The sequence below is a fragment of the Apium graveolens genome, chromosome 9 (assembly GCF_009905375.1).
Source record: "Apium graveolens cultivar Ventura chromosome 9, ASM990537v1, whole genome shotgun sequence".
In the NCBI taxonomy this organism is placed as follows: domain Eukaryota; kingdom Viridiplantae; phylum Streptophyta; class Magnoliopsida; order Apiales; family Apiaceae; genus Apium; species Apium graveolens.
Genome location: NC_133655.1, coordinates 131,949,430 through 131,962,935, shown reverse-complemented (window position 1 = coordinate 131,962,935; position 13,506 = coordinate 131,949,430).

Genomic DNA, 13,506 nt, shown 5'->3' with positions numbered 1-13,506 from the left:
ACAGTTTATTTTTAAAACGGCTAATTTAGGCAATTTCTATTGGGTAATTTACTTCTCTTTATTATTTTTATCCGTTATTTTTGAGCAAAGTATAAAAGCTTATTTCATTCTAATCATTTTCTTTTATCATTCTCAAATTCAACTGTGTTTATTTCATTCTCTCTCAAGCAAAAATCCTCTTTCTCTTCAAGCTTTCCTTCTCTAACAATAGCACCTGTAGTAAAGATTATGTCTCAGACTGGGTTCATTTATGAGAAGAACAACTTCACTGCTTTGGTCAACAACGACATTCAGCAATCAGAAGACTATCACAAATTGATGGACTTCGTGAAGAACTGCAAGTTAAGTTTTGCCATGCTTGAATCACCCACAATCTTTTGTGAAGTTATAGAAGAGATGTGGGCCTCTGCAATTTACAACTCTACTGACAAAACCATCACTTTGACCATCAAAGGTAATGAATTATGTATCAATAGTGATGTGATAAAAGCATGTTTCAAGATTCCTGATGATAATGTAACTTCACCACACACTTACACTGATTTGATCAATATGCTTAATTCCATGCATTATGCACTTCCTACTAATAAGTTAAGTGATATTAGGAGATTAGGTCTTAGGAAGGAATGGAGTTTTATGTGTGATGTTGTAACTAAAGTTTTCTCTGGAAAAATCAGTAATTTTGACTCTGTGAACATTTCCATGCTTAACATGCTATACATGCTAGTTATAGACAAATTTTACAATTTCAGTGACCTTGTCATATATGAGTTCGGTTTTAAACTAGGTGAGTTAGCCAAAAGGGGAAGAACATATATTATGCTAGATTTTTTATGCTATTGGCTAACCATCTTTGTCAAGAAATTGCACTTGAGAACCCAAATAACAAATTAGCTTGTTGGGTTCAAGAGAGAAGAATCATTGCAGATTTGAACAGAGCCAATCACCATAGGGATGTGCCAATGTTCTATTTCCCTGTAATGCTGACACCTCAGGTAAGTGAGGTAAGTTCATCCATACCCTCAACTATTCCAATCTCTATTTCTTTGACTTCAGGCATAACTATGGCAACTGTGACAATGACCAAACAGTTGCCTACCAAAGCTACCAAATCAACTGTAATTTCCAAATCCAAATCAAAGAAAACCCCCTCTGGTATCTCTCAAAAGGTACCAGTTAAAAAATCTACCAAAGCCAAAGAGGGGAGTGTGAAGGAGGGTCAGATAGGTGAGGGAAGGGGTGAACATCAAAGAAACCCCAAGGATAAGGTTGGAGAGTTGAGTGAATCCCAGCCTAGCCACACTGCAGTTTCCCAACAAACTGCAGTGCTTAAAAAGGACAAAAGCTCACTTCTAGCTGCATCCTCCCAAAAGGATGTGGCTATTGAACAAAGCTCTCATCCAAGAACACAGGCCAAAAGGGTTAGGGACACAAGTTCACCCCAAACTTACACTAGAAAGAAGAAATCCAAAACAACTGGGGATGACAGGGCATACACAGAGTGCAAACTGGTGCTAAAGACACAGTCCCTGCACCTTCTCAAATTCAGATTGATGTGGCTCCAATAAATGAGGAGTCACAGCCAAAATCTCTTAAATAGAAGCCACTGAAACACCATACTCACCAACTAACTCACTCGAAGTGGATATGATAAACACTTCAATTCCTAATTCCCCTTCTTTAACTCTGTTGGGGAAGCCAAAATCTAGTGCAAGTGAGCATCATCTTTTAGATGATTTGTTGGCTCACTTACCAATTCTTTCAGATACTATTGTGACATCTGTGCCTCAAATAACTTCAATCAACACAGAGTCAACAATAGTTTCTCTTCCCACCTCATTCATTTCTACTCCCTCGATGGATATTGCTCATCCGTCGAGTAGTGATTGTATCCCGACGGATAAGCTTAACAGCAGTTATCCGTCGGATAGCTTTACCACTCACTCGATGGATATCACTTATCCGTCGAGTGTCTCTGCACAACTTCAAACTTCAATTATTTCTAGTGCAGAAGATTTAGTGGTAATACAATCACTCTTAGGACTGAGAGAGGAGAATGCTTTGAGTGAGAGGCTGGGTTGCTCCCAGGCAAAAGGAGAGGAAAAGAGTGAATCTCAGCAATCCATTTATTCAGGATTGGCAAAAGTGAGTGAGAGGAGTCCCACCTTAGTAGGTGAAGGTGAGGGTGTGAGGGTGGGGAGCCAAGGTGAGACCCTGATGCAACAAAAGAGAGAATATTAGAGAAAGGTAGGTACAGGAGAAATAAGGGTGGATCCAGCCATTGCTGGTGAGTCAATGATTGTGGATGATGCTGAAAAGGGAAGACAATTTCAGCAACATTACAAAGCTGAAATTGATAACATTTCCTTGGATGCTGACACTTTTACTCATCCTGTGTCAGCCTATCAATTGTTGGCTGCTCAGGGCAATGTGGAGGCAGAGCAGAATTTGAATTTGGTGCACACCATATAATCTCTTCAAAGAGATAAAGCTACTATTAACATGATGCCTTCTCAAGCTGGAGAGCCATCTGAAGAATTTGGAGTAAATTCTAATGATGATGACTCTGGTTCTTTGGATGGAAGCATGAACTTAGGGGGAGCTGAAGGCCCAAGTTCTGCTTTAAGTTTACCTGAATGGGCATGGGCAAAGGAATCCACACCAGGACAATTTGAGGTGTCTTTGGTCAAACAAGTAATAGCTATTCAACAGGCCCTTCAGGAAACTTCAGATGCTGGTACCAAGGCTGTTCTTCAAGCTCACCTAGACTCTCTACATCTAATGAAGATCCAGCACTTAAGATAGAATCTCAGTGTGGATGAATTGAAAAGAGATATAGCTGACTTGAAGACCTATAACTCTGAGAAGCTGGATTCAGTAATGCCATATGGTACCATGCAAGACCTACTACTAAGATTGAGGAGAGAATCAGACTCTAAAAAGAAGCTAGCCAAACTGGAAAACAGAGTTCAAGTTATTAAAGATTCAGTGGCTATTCTTCTTCAAAATTAACTGACTCAGAAAAATCTTCTCATGCAACTGGCTAAAGCACAAGGCCTAACTCCTCAACTTGATGATAACAAAAAGGGGGAGAGAGAATCAAGTAAGGGGGAGAAAGGACCAACAGAGGGGGAGAAACTTCAAGTACAAATCAGTAAAGTAATTGTACCTTCAATTACTATCTCCAAGCCACCAGTTGCAGATGGTATAGATCTAATTGAAGCAGCAGCAGCAAATTTGAAAGTTGCTGAAAAAGGAAAATTGAGTTTAATCAACTGGGAAAAGATTGATGAGGAAATTCAGAGAAAGTTTAAACTAGTTGAGGAGCCAGTTAAGTCATCCATCCATCACTCTCATGTCAAGCCAATCAGTGTGAATGAGATGAGCATGAACTATCTGGAGAAAGGACAATCTTCCTGCATCAAATCACAAAAGGCTGAAATAATTCTCAAACCAAGGGCAAATTATCCAAAGTCATCTTTGAAGAATCCTTTGGACACTGTGTATGAGACACCCAAGCCTGATGAAAAGAAGCTTCTGTCAAGATCCATTGTATTTTATAAAGATCCAGCTGATTCAGCCTCAAAAAGGAGAATTGCTAAGATATTCAGAAATGGAAAGGAAATTTGTGTGGTAGCTGGACATCCACAATTTGCTCAAGCAAAGAAAGAAGAGAGAGCAAGATTAAAGAAGGAAAAGAGGCAAGCTGCTCTAGATGCTAAGAAATCTAAACAAAAGAAAGAGCAGATTGTCATCTTGGCCAAGCTACAGGCTGTAAACTCTTCTCAACAAATTTCTTCTCAACCATCTGAAGCTGCTGAATCAAAGAAGAAGATTGAAGAACAGAAGAAATCCCCAAGAAAGAAGGAATTGGCTAGAAGAACAAAAAGGAAACTGGATGTTGTTGACAAGGAATTGGAAGATCAATTTCCTAAGGAATCCACACCAGCTAAAACTCAAGCATCAAAGCCCTCTGTGGTATTTGAAGACATAAGGGTGGTGGACCCCTACAGGAACATACATGGAGAGCCTATTGTGCCAAAGGATGAGCCAATAGAGTGGGATAAATTACGAATTCCTGACTTCAACTTGCCAATCCTTACCAAGCCAAAAAGGACAAAATCAAGGGTAGTCAAGAAAGTGAAGCTGTCACCTCTCAAATCCAAGTTAGTACTTAAAGCTCAACCCAAGGTCAACAGGGGAGACTACTTGTACTTGTGTGACATCAAAGAATTCTCAGATCTAAACCTTTATCTGGAGAAACTGGATGAAGTAAGGGTAATTGATGCATACAGAAACCTACCTGAAAGGTTGGTGTTCAAGTACAAAGGAGGAAGGGAGATTCAGTGGCCTCTTCACAGGATACTTCAAGAAAGCCAAGCTGTGTTGATCAAAGTCTATTCATCCTTCAAGAAAAACTTTGGGTTCAATGTAACTGCAAGAAGACTAGTATTGAAGAAGATTGAAGAGCTGAGGAGTGTTAGAGCTAAAGATGCACTCCCAAAGACTCTAATCATCCCATACACAGGGAGAAGAGTGCATCTAAGGCCCTACTGGCTGATGGAATTCATGGATGACAAGGGTGTGAGAAGATTCTTCAGACTAGAAGACCAATTGAGTATCTCTAGCAATAAGACTCTCTTGGAGATGCAAGAAATGCTAGATCTCTCAGAATCTGATGAACTAGAATTCCACAGCCAGCTCCAGAATCAAATTGAAGAAAATAACAGAAAGCTTGGAAGAAGATCCAGACCTTCAAGAAACTAGAAAAACCTGCTCAGGCTAGAGGAGCATCTTGAACTGACTGTGAGCCAAACCTTGTACATTTTGTTTAATTGAAGCACTTTCAGTTTTATCTACTTATCTTTAAAGATATATGTTTAGGATTTTTTGTTATCATCAAGTATCTCTGAATTTATGGCTACAATTCCAGTAGACATAAATTGGGGGAGATTGTTGTGAATATGTTGTGTACTTGATGATCACTTAAACAAAACATCTAAGTAGATTTTACTTAGTGAAATAATGTAGCACTCGACGGATAAGAATTATAGTCCCGACGGATAACTCATTATAGTCCCGACGGATGATTAAATTATTATCCATCGAGTGAGTAGCTTATGTAATAATAAGTTTGTAGCACAGTGATGTATGCACCTTTGTATAGAATCTGTAGTAGCATATAAGTCATGTTGACTTTAACTAGATATGCAGAATAGGTTGATTAATTGAACATAAGTAATGTCTTGTAATTCTGTATAAGTGAAATGAAGTCAAGTGCCAAAATAGCTACCGACGGATGATTAACAAAGCCTTCGACGGATGATTAAATGACTATCAACGGATGTTTAACATAGCAGTCAACGGATGATCAATTAAGTCATCGACGGATGATCTGAAAGTCGACGGATGATCATATCAAGAATTCAAACATCAGTTGAACAGTGAAAGCTGACACACAGCCGTCGAGTTGGATACAAACACATTGTGGAAGCCCATTAACTGGGTAATAGAGGATGAAAAGCAGCAAAGATTAAGACTGTTAGATTTTATATTTGTTCAGTCTTTTTGACTTTGTAATCTTGGTATTATATAAACCAAGAGAGTAGCAAATAAAAAAATAACCGAGATAGTTGAGAAACACAAAAACAGAGAAATCTTTGTAAGCTTAATCTTTAGCATTTCCTGTATTCTCAGCAGTTCAATTTGTAAGCAGCTGTGGGCATTTCTGCACACAGAGTCCTCTCGATATATTATATATATCTCTGGTGGAATTATTTAAATCCACCAGAAAGTTTTTAAAGACTCTTATTTATAATTACTTATGTTTTGATTCATTTAAGTTTACATTCCGCATTGTGCTAATCAAAACAAATATATCTTTAATCGAGTTAAACATTTTTATTTCAAGAAAAAGGTTCAAGAATTCCATTCAACCCCCCTTCTGTAATTCTTGCTATATTGTTAAGGGACTAACAATTGGTATCAGAGCAAGCTCTTAATCTACAAAGAGTTTAAAGATCAAAACAATTCAGCAAGATGAACAAGAAAGATGTTGGAGTCAAAATTCCTTTTCTTGATAAAGATAATTACCATCATTGGAAGGTAAAGATGCATTTTTATAATTATATCATAATATCAGAAAATATACTCAATCCCATTTTCATAATAATAATGAACATAAAATTAGCTCTTCATTAGTATTTTTATATAAATTTTTGAGCAAATAGATTATTTGCTATGGATTTTACAAATAATTCATAAATATTAGAATTTAAATTTTATAAAATCATTTAAAATATCAAAACATCCACATAAATCCCACTTATAATTTTAAAAAGTCCCTTGGACTATTTTAAAGATAATAAAACAAATTTCGCACTTCGATCACATTTCTATAATTTTATAAAAATGTTTAAAGATCAAATAAATCCTTTTTAAATCCTTTTATAAATATTTAAAAAAATTCCACAAATCTCAAATTTAAACATGCACACATCAAACATCATGCAAATACACAATATCATTAAATACAATTCACATTCGCATTCTTAAACACTTTAATTCCCTTTTTATTAAGAGTTTCGTTCGACTTGACGGCCCGATGACACAGATTAATTCCTCAGTTGATTCATCAAACTGGAACGAGTTACTTTACGTTACCGATTAGTATTATACAACAATGAAAATTAACCACAAAATCATTTAACCTTTTATTTATTCACATAAATTCACAATTACTGCACAAAACTATACCTTATTCACTTAGTCACACCGCGAAATTTTCAGTCGCTACAATCTACCCCATTAAAAGAATTCCGCCCTCAGAATCTAGTCTAAACAAATAGATGGGGATACTTCTCTCGCATTTCACTTTCTAATTCCCAAGTTGATTCCTCTATCTTAGGATTTATCCACAAAACTCTAACCAAAGGCACCACTTTATTTCTAAGTGCTTTCTCTTTTCGATCTAGGATTCACACGGGTTGTTCCACATATGATAGATCTTGTTTAATTTCCATTGGTTCCAGTTTGATCACATGACTAACATCTGCATTATACTTCTTTAGAAGAGAGACATGAAACACGTTATGAAGATGTTGCATTTGTGGAGGTAACGCTAACTCGTATGCCACTTTTCCAACTTGCTTTAATACTTCGAATGGCCCGATATATCTGGGACTTAGCTTTCCGTTCTTTTCGAACCTAGATAGACCTTTCCATGGGGATATCTTTAAAAACACTTTGTCTCCAGGTTCGAATCGTATATCTTTTCAATTCTGATCTACATACTTTTTTTGTCGATCTTGAGCAGCTACCAGCCTTTTGTGAATCACTTTCACCTTCTCTTTCATTTGTTGCACTAGCTCTGGACCAATTAGCTTGCGCTCGCCAACCTCATCCCAATACGTAGGTAATCTACATTTCCTTCCATACAATGCCTCATAAGGCGGCATGCCAATACTTACGTGATAACTATTATTATAGGAAAACTCTATTAATGGCAAATGATCATCCCAATTCCCTTTGAAATCCAATACATAGGTTCTCAACATATTCTCAATCATTTGAATAATCCTTCTGCTTTGTCCGTTAGTCTGCGGATGATACGCCATACTCATTTTCAACTCAGTTCCTAAATGATCATGGAATTGTTCCCAAAACCTCGGGTTAAATCTTTGATCTCTATCAGATACGATATACACGGGTACTCTATGATGCACTACGATTTCATCCAGGTATATCTTGACCAACTTTTCTAATGAGAATCTTTCATTGATTCGTAATAAATGCCCTGACTTTGTCAGACGAGCGACTATTACCCATATCGCATCATGATTATTCTTAGTCTTTGGCAATCCCATAACAAAGTCCATTGCGATATGCTCCCATTTTCATTCAGGTATGCCTAGTGGCTGAAGCAATCCACTCGATCGCTGATGTTCCGCTTTTACTCTTTGACACGTATAGCATTTACTTGTCCATTCCGCGATTTCCTTTTTCATGTTCGGCCACCAGTAATTCACTTTTAAGTCCTTGTACATTTTCGTACTTCCAGGGTGAATCAAAAACCTCGAGTTATGCGTTTCCTGAAGAATCTCGTGCTTCAATTCCATGACATTAGGAATCTAAATACGCAAGCCAACACGATATATTCTTTTCTCATCCTTTTGGGCTCTAACCTCTTCTCATGTCAATTTATCCTTCTCGTGGTTCATCACCTGATCTTGACATTATCAAATCTTTTCTAAAATTTCTGGCTGAAATGTCATCGCATACATTATTTCATTTACAAGTTCTGGAACTTGTACCTCTATATACATTCAATCTTTCCTTGCGGCTTAGTACGTCCGTTACAACGTTCGCCTTTCCGGGATGGTAACTTATCATACATTCACAGTCTTTAATTAAGTCCAACTATCTCCATTGCCTCATGTTCAATTCTTTCTGCGTAAAGATATACTTTAAGCTCTTGTGATCCGTATATATCTCACACCTTTCTCTGTATAAATAGTGTCTCCAAATCTGAAGAGCAAATACAATTGCTGCTAATTCCAAATCATGCATAGGATATTTCTGTTCATGCGGCTTTAATTGTCTTGACGCATATGTTATTACCTTTCCGTGTTGCATTAACACACAACCTAGTCCTTTATATGAAGGATCGCTGTAAATTACAAACTCACCCTTCTCATCGGGTAGAACCAACACTGGTGCAGTTACTAACCTTTTCTTTAGCTCTTGAAAACTTTCTTCACACTTATTCGTCCAAACAAACTTCTCATTCTTTCTTGTCAATTTAGTCAATAAGACAACAATCTTAGAAAAATTTTGTACGAATCTTTTATAATATCTCACTAATCCAAGAAAACTTCTTACTTCTGTGGGAGTCTTTGGCCTATCCCAATTCATCAAAGCTTCTATCTTTGCGGGATCTACTTTGATACCTTCACTATTGACTACATGTCCGCAAAACTGAACTTCCTTTAACCAAATTTCGCATTTAGAAAACTTCGCGTATAACTTTTCTTTACTCAAAATCTCCAAAGAAATCCTCAAATGTTCCATATGTTCTTCCTCCGACTTGGAGTATATCAAGATGTTGTCAATAAACACTATCAAAATTTTTTCTAAATATTGCCTGAATACTCTATTCATAAGATCCAGAAATGCAGCTGGTGCATTCATCTATCCAAATGCCATCACCAAGAACTCATAATGTCCATATCTCGTTTGAAATACCGTCTTGGGTATATCTTCCACCTTGATCTTCAGTTGATGATACCAAGATCTTAAATCAATCTTCAAGAAATAAGTAGCTCCTTTCAGCTGATCAAATAAATCATCGATTCGCGGTAAATGGTACTTATTCTTAATAGTCAACTTATTCAATTCGCGATAATCAATACACAATCTCATGCTTTCGTCTTTCTTCTTTACGAATAGCACTGGTGCACCCCACGAGGATACACTCGGGAGAATTACTCCTATTTTTAACAATTATTGCAATTGTGTCACTAATTCCTTCATCTCAACAGGCGCCATTCGATAGGGAGCTTTCGAAACTAGTTACGTTCCAGGAGCTAAATCGATCGTGAACTCAATCTCTCGATCCAGAGGTAGTCCAGGTAATTCATCTGGAAACACATCGAGAAAATCTTTAATTAATGGAATATCTTCAATTCTTAAAGATTCCTTCTATACATCCTTCACATGAGCCAAGTAAGCTTCGCATCCTTGACGTAATAGTCATTTTGTTTGAATCGCCGTTAGAAACTTCCTTTCTTGCTTCTTTCCTATGAATATCACTTCAGCTCCATCCTTGGCTCTCAACTTCACTTTCTTGCTTTTATATTCGATTTACGCGTCATGGTTTAACAACCAATCCATCCCTAATATAACGTCGAATTCTCCTAACTTAAAAGATATTAAGTCAGTAGAAAAGAGCCGACCTTCTATAACCAACACGCAATCGGGACAAATTCTATTGGTATTAACTTTTTCTTGATTCGCTACTTCTACAATTTAATTGAGTTCAAGAGGGTACGCAATGCACTTTAATATATCAATAACACTTTCAGCAAAAAATGATCTAGTAGCTCCAGAATTCATTAACACTTTGATTTCTATTAAATTTATAACAAGCGTACCTGCTACCACATCCGCATTCTGCACTGCATCTTACATGGTTATGTTGAATATTTTTGCCCTTGACTGGACTGCTGGTACTAGTGGGGGTTGTGGTCCAGCATTCCTAAGCATAATCGCCTTCTAAACAGGCTCCTTACAGTTCCTTGCCATATGGCCTACCTTTCCACACTTGAAACAAGTCATCTCTGGTTTTCCCGCACCGCTTGGGCATTCCGTTGAGTAGTTTCCTTTCCGATTACATTTAAAGCACGTCACATTCAGCTTATTGCACCTACCCGGGTGTCGCTTTCCACAAATCTTACACTCCTGAATTTGGGGTCTATTATCCTTCACTGATCGCCCCACTTTCTGAAAACGGTTCTTCTAATTTCCATTCCCCGGCTTAAATTTCTGAAACTTCTGGTTCCGACTTCCAACATTCCTTCTAAACTTTCCTCCAAACTTAGAGCTTCCTTGATCTTGTTCAGATTCCTCGAACTTTCTCTATTTCCCTTCATTTCCCCTCTTAGTTGCTTCTCTTTCTCCTTCTACAATAATCGCTTTCTGTACAAAAGCAACGTAAGTCCTTATCTCCAGAAGAGCTTGACTCCGAATCCACGGCTTAAGTCCTTGTTGAAATCTTTTGGCCTTCTTAGCTTCCGTATTCACGTACTCAGGCACAAAACTGGCCAACTCTGAAAACTTCACTTCATATTCTACCACTATCATGTCTTCTTGTCTAAGATTCAGAAACCTCATTTCCAATTGGACTTGCATATAACTTGGCAAATACTTCTCTAAAAACATCTCTGTAAACTTTTCCCAGGTTATAACTTCTCTTCAAGCAACGGCTTAGAATATTCCCACCAATAACTAGCTTCATTCTTAAGATAATAACTCTCGTACTGTGCCTTCTTATCACCCTTAACTTCCACTAACTCAAAAGCCTTCTCCATTTCTCTCAACCAAGACCGAGCTTTAATCGGATATGAAAATCCTATAAACTCTGGGGGATGTACGGATTGAAATTGTTTGAAATTACCGACTTTAGGGGCTTAAGGTTGTTGCAAAAGTTGGAAGAGTCGGTTCATCATAAGAGTATATTGGTTTTGTTCTTGACCTTGGGTTTGAGTTTCTTCTTCTTGGTAATTTGGCGAAGTGGCCATTTCTTATAAACCTGATTGAGCAATTATTTAGCAATACAATAGCATGTCATACATATCTATAGAGACTCTTTTACAAATAGCTTTACGGGTTTTAAGTTTTACCCAGTTGTGCATGCAATCCTATTACTACATAATTCACTCATCGGTTAAGGTTCTCACATGACATAAGGTGTATCATCACAAAGACGTTTGATCATGGTTACTTGGAAAAACATGATACTAAATATGGTTGCTGGGAAATAAAATGTGCAAAATAGTTTATGAAACTCAAAGGTCCACAATGTAAAATAAGATGCATGATTTATTTGACGATTCAAAGGTACATAGATAAAAGATTCAAATACAACAAGTGCTGACATAAGGTACAATAATAAAGCTGGGTTAAAAAGAGGAAAAACTGGAAAATATACCCTATCTACCCCTAACTTCTACCTAGCTACTACTACCAATACTAAATTCTGAAGTACAATATATCATAAAAGAAAAAAGAATCCCGACATCTGACCAAGTATCCCAAAGCCTAACGACGCTGAAAAAGTACCACAAATATAACAACCACGGGCTCCACCAGCTGTCCCGTCTGAACTCACAACCTCACTAACCATCAAGAATCTCCCTCAACACTAACAACATCTAACGAATGATCTTATGCACTCTCCGCACCTCAGCATTGATAAGTGGATTTTATATCTACTTGGAACGCTTCATTGCAAGCTTAAGCTGATGTTTTCAAATCAAGTTGTTGGCATTATTGATATATTTTTGTGTTATTGCATTTCAGGCATCAGTTAAATGAAGAAAGGAGCTTTTCAAGGAAATATGCTAAAAAGAGCTAAGAATTCAAAGCCTAGACCATTCTCAAGTTGAATAAAATCTCGTTAGCTTCGCTTGGGTAGTTGAATCGCCTAATTCTGACGAGCAGAACTCAAGATACGGCCAAAGAAAGAATCAGTAGAAAAATCCAGAAACCCTGCGCGGCCGCGCCGACTTTCTGCCAAAAAAACCAGCGCGCCCGTGCTGATTTTAGCGCGGCTGCCGCGTCCTTTTTGCCTCAGAATCCGGATTTTAGTAGAATTTGATGATTTTGAGGGTCCAGATCCACTAGAGGCTTATATATAGTGATAAAAAGACGTTTTTAACAAGGAGCCAAGGGAGAGCAATAAGAAGACCTAGAGAGCATAAGACGACTGCGGAGAAGAAGACTTTTGTATTCTTTAATATAGTTGATACTTGGATTCTTGTTTGCAATTTGTCTTTGACCCCTAGTACTCTTATATTATTTAATATCAAGTTTTCATTGAAACCCATGGTGACGATGAGTTCGATTATGAACTAATCGTTGTCGTGGGGTTCTAACGGATTTACTTATGAATTTCTATAGTTAATTTGTTTCAATATCTTGGTGTGTGGTGATTGATTGATATCCTAGTATTGGTTATGCTTATTCATCTTATGTGCGTAGCTAACATATAAGATAGTCTGTTAATCTCTATTGAAGAGACAGTGAATATAGAGATTTAGAACTTGCCATGCTTGCATAGGTTCACGTATTTATTATGCATGATTCGTAGGTAATTTTAAGCATCTTACTTACACTATGTTATCACGATAGATAACTTGCACATTAAACCTTTATGTTGTCAAATTCTATAGACATATAGGGTCTCAACATAATTGGTATTTATTCAGCTTCTATCTCTTTTGTGGATGTCTGATAGTAGGGTATTCGTACAACGAAAGTTGGCATTTACTAGTTTTGTGTTATCTAATTAGTTGTCGTCACCATTGCATGCTAAGGTTAAGAACAATGACTTTGAATGAAGTATTTAATGAAGTTAGAATCCCATGTTTGTTTCAAATAGTTAATTCAATCACTTTTATTCTTAGTTAATTACATGTTAGTTTAATCTTAGTTATAAACATCTCAACTTGTTATTGTCTTAGCATTGAGCGATAGCCATACCGTTGTTGTATAGGTGCATAATCTTAAGTTAACTAAAAAGAGTATCTATGGGAATGAATCTGATTTATATCTTATACTACTTGTGAACGCGTATACTTGCGTCTAATTTAGCGCGCATTTTTGCCCTAACAAATTTTTGGCGCCGCTGCCGGGGACACGGTGTTTAATTTGGTTCATGTGCTTGTTATCAGTGGTTATTAAAGTTCACTGACCCGGATTATTTTCTCACAAGGTTTACTTTAGTCG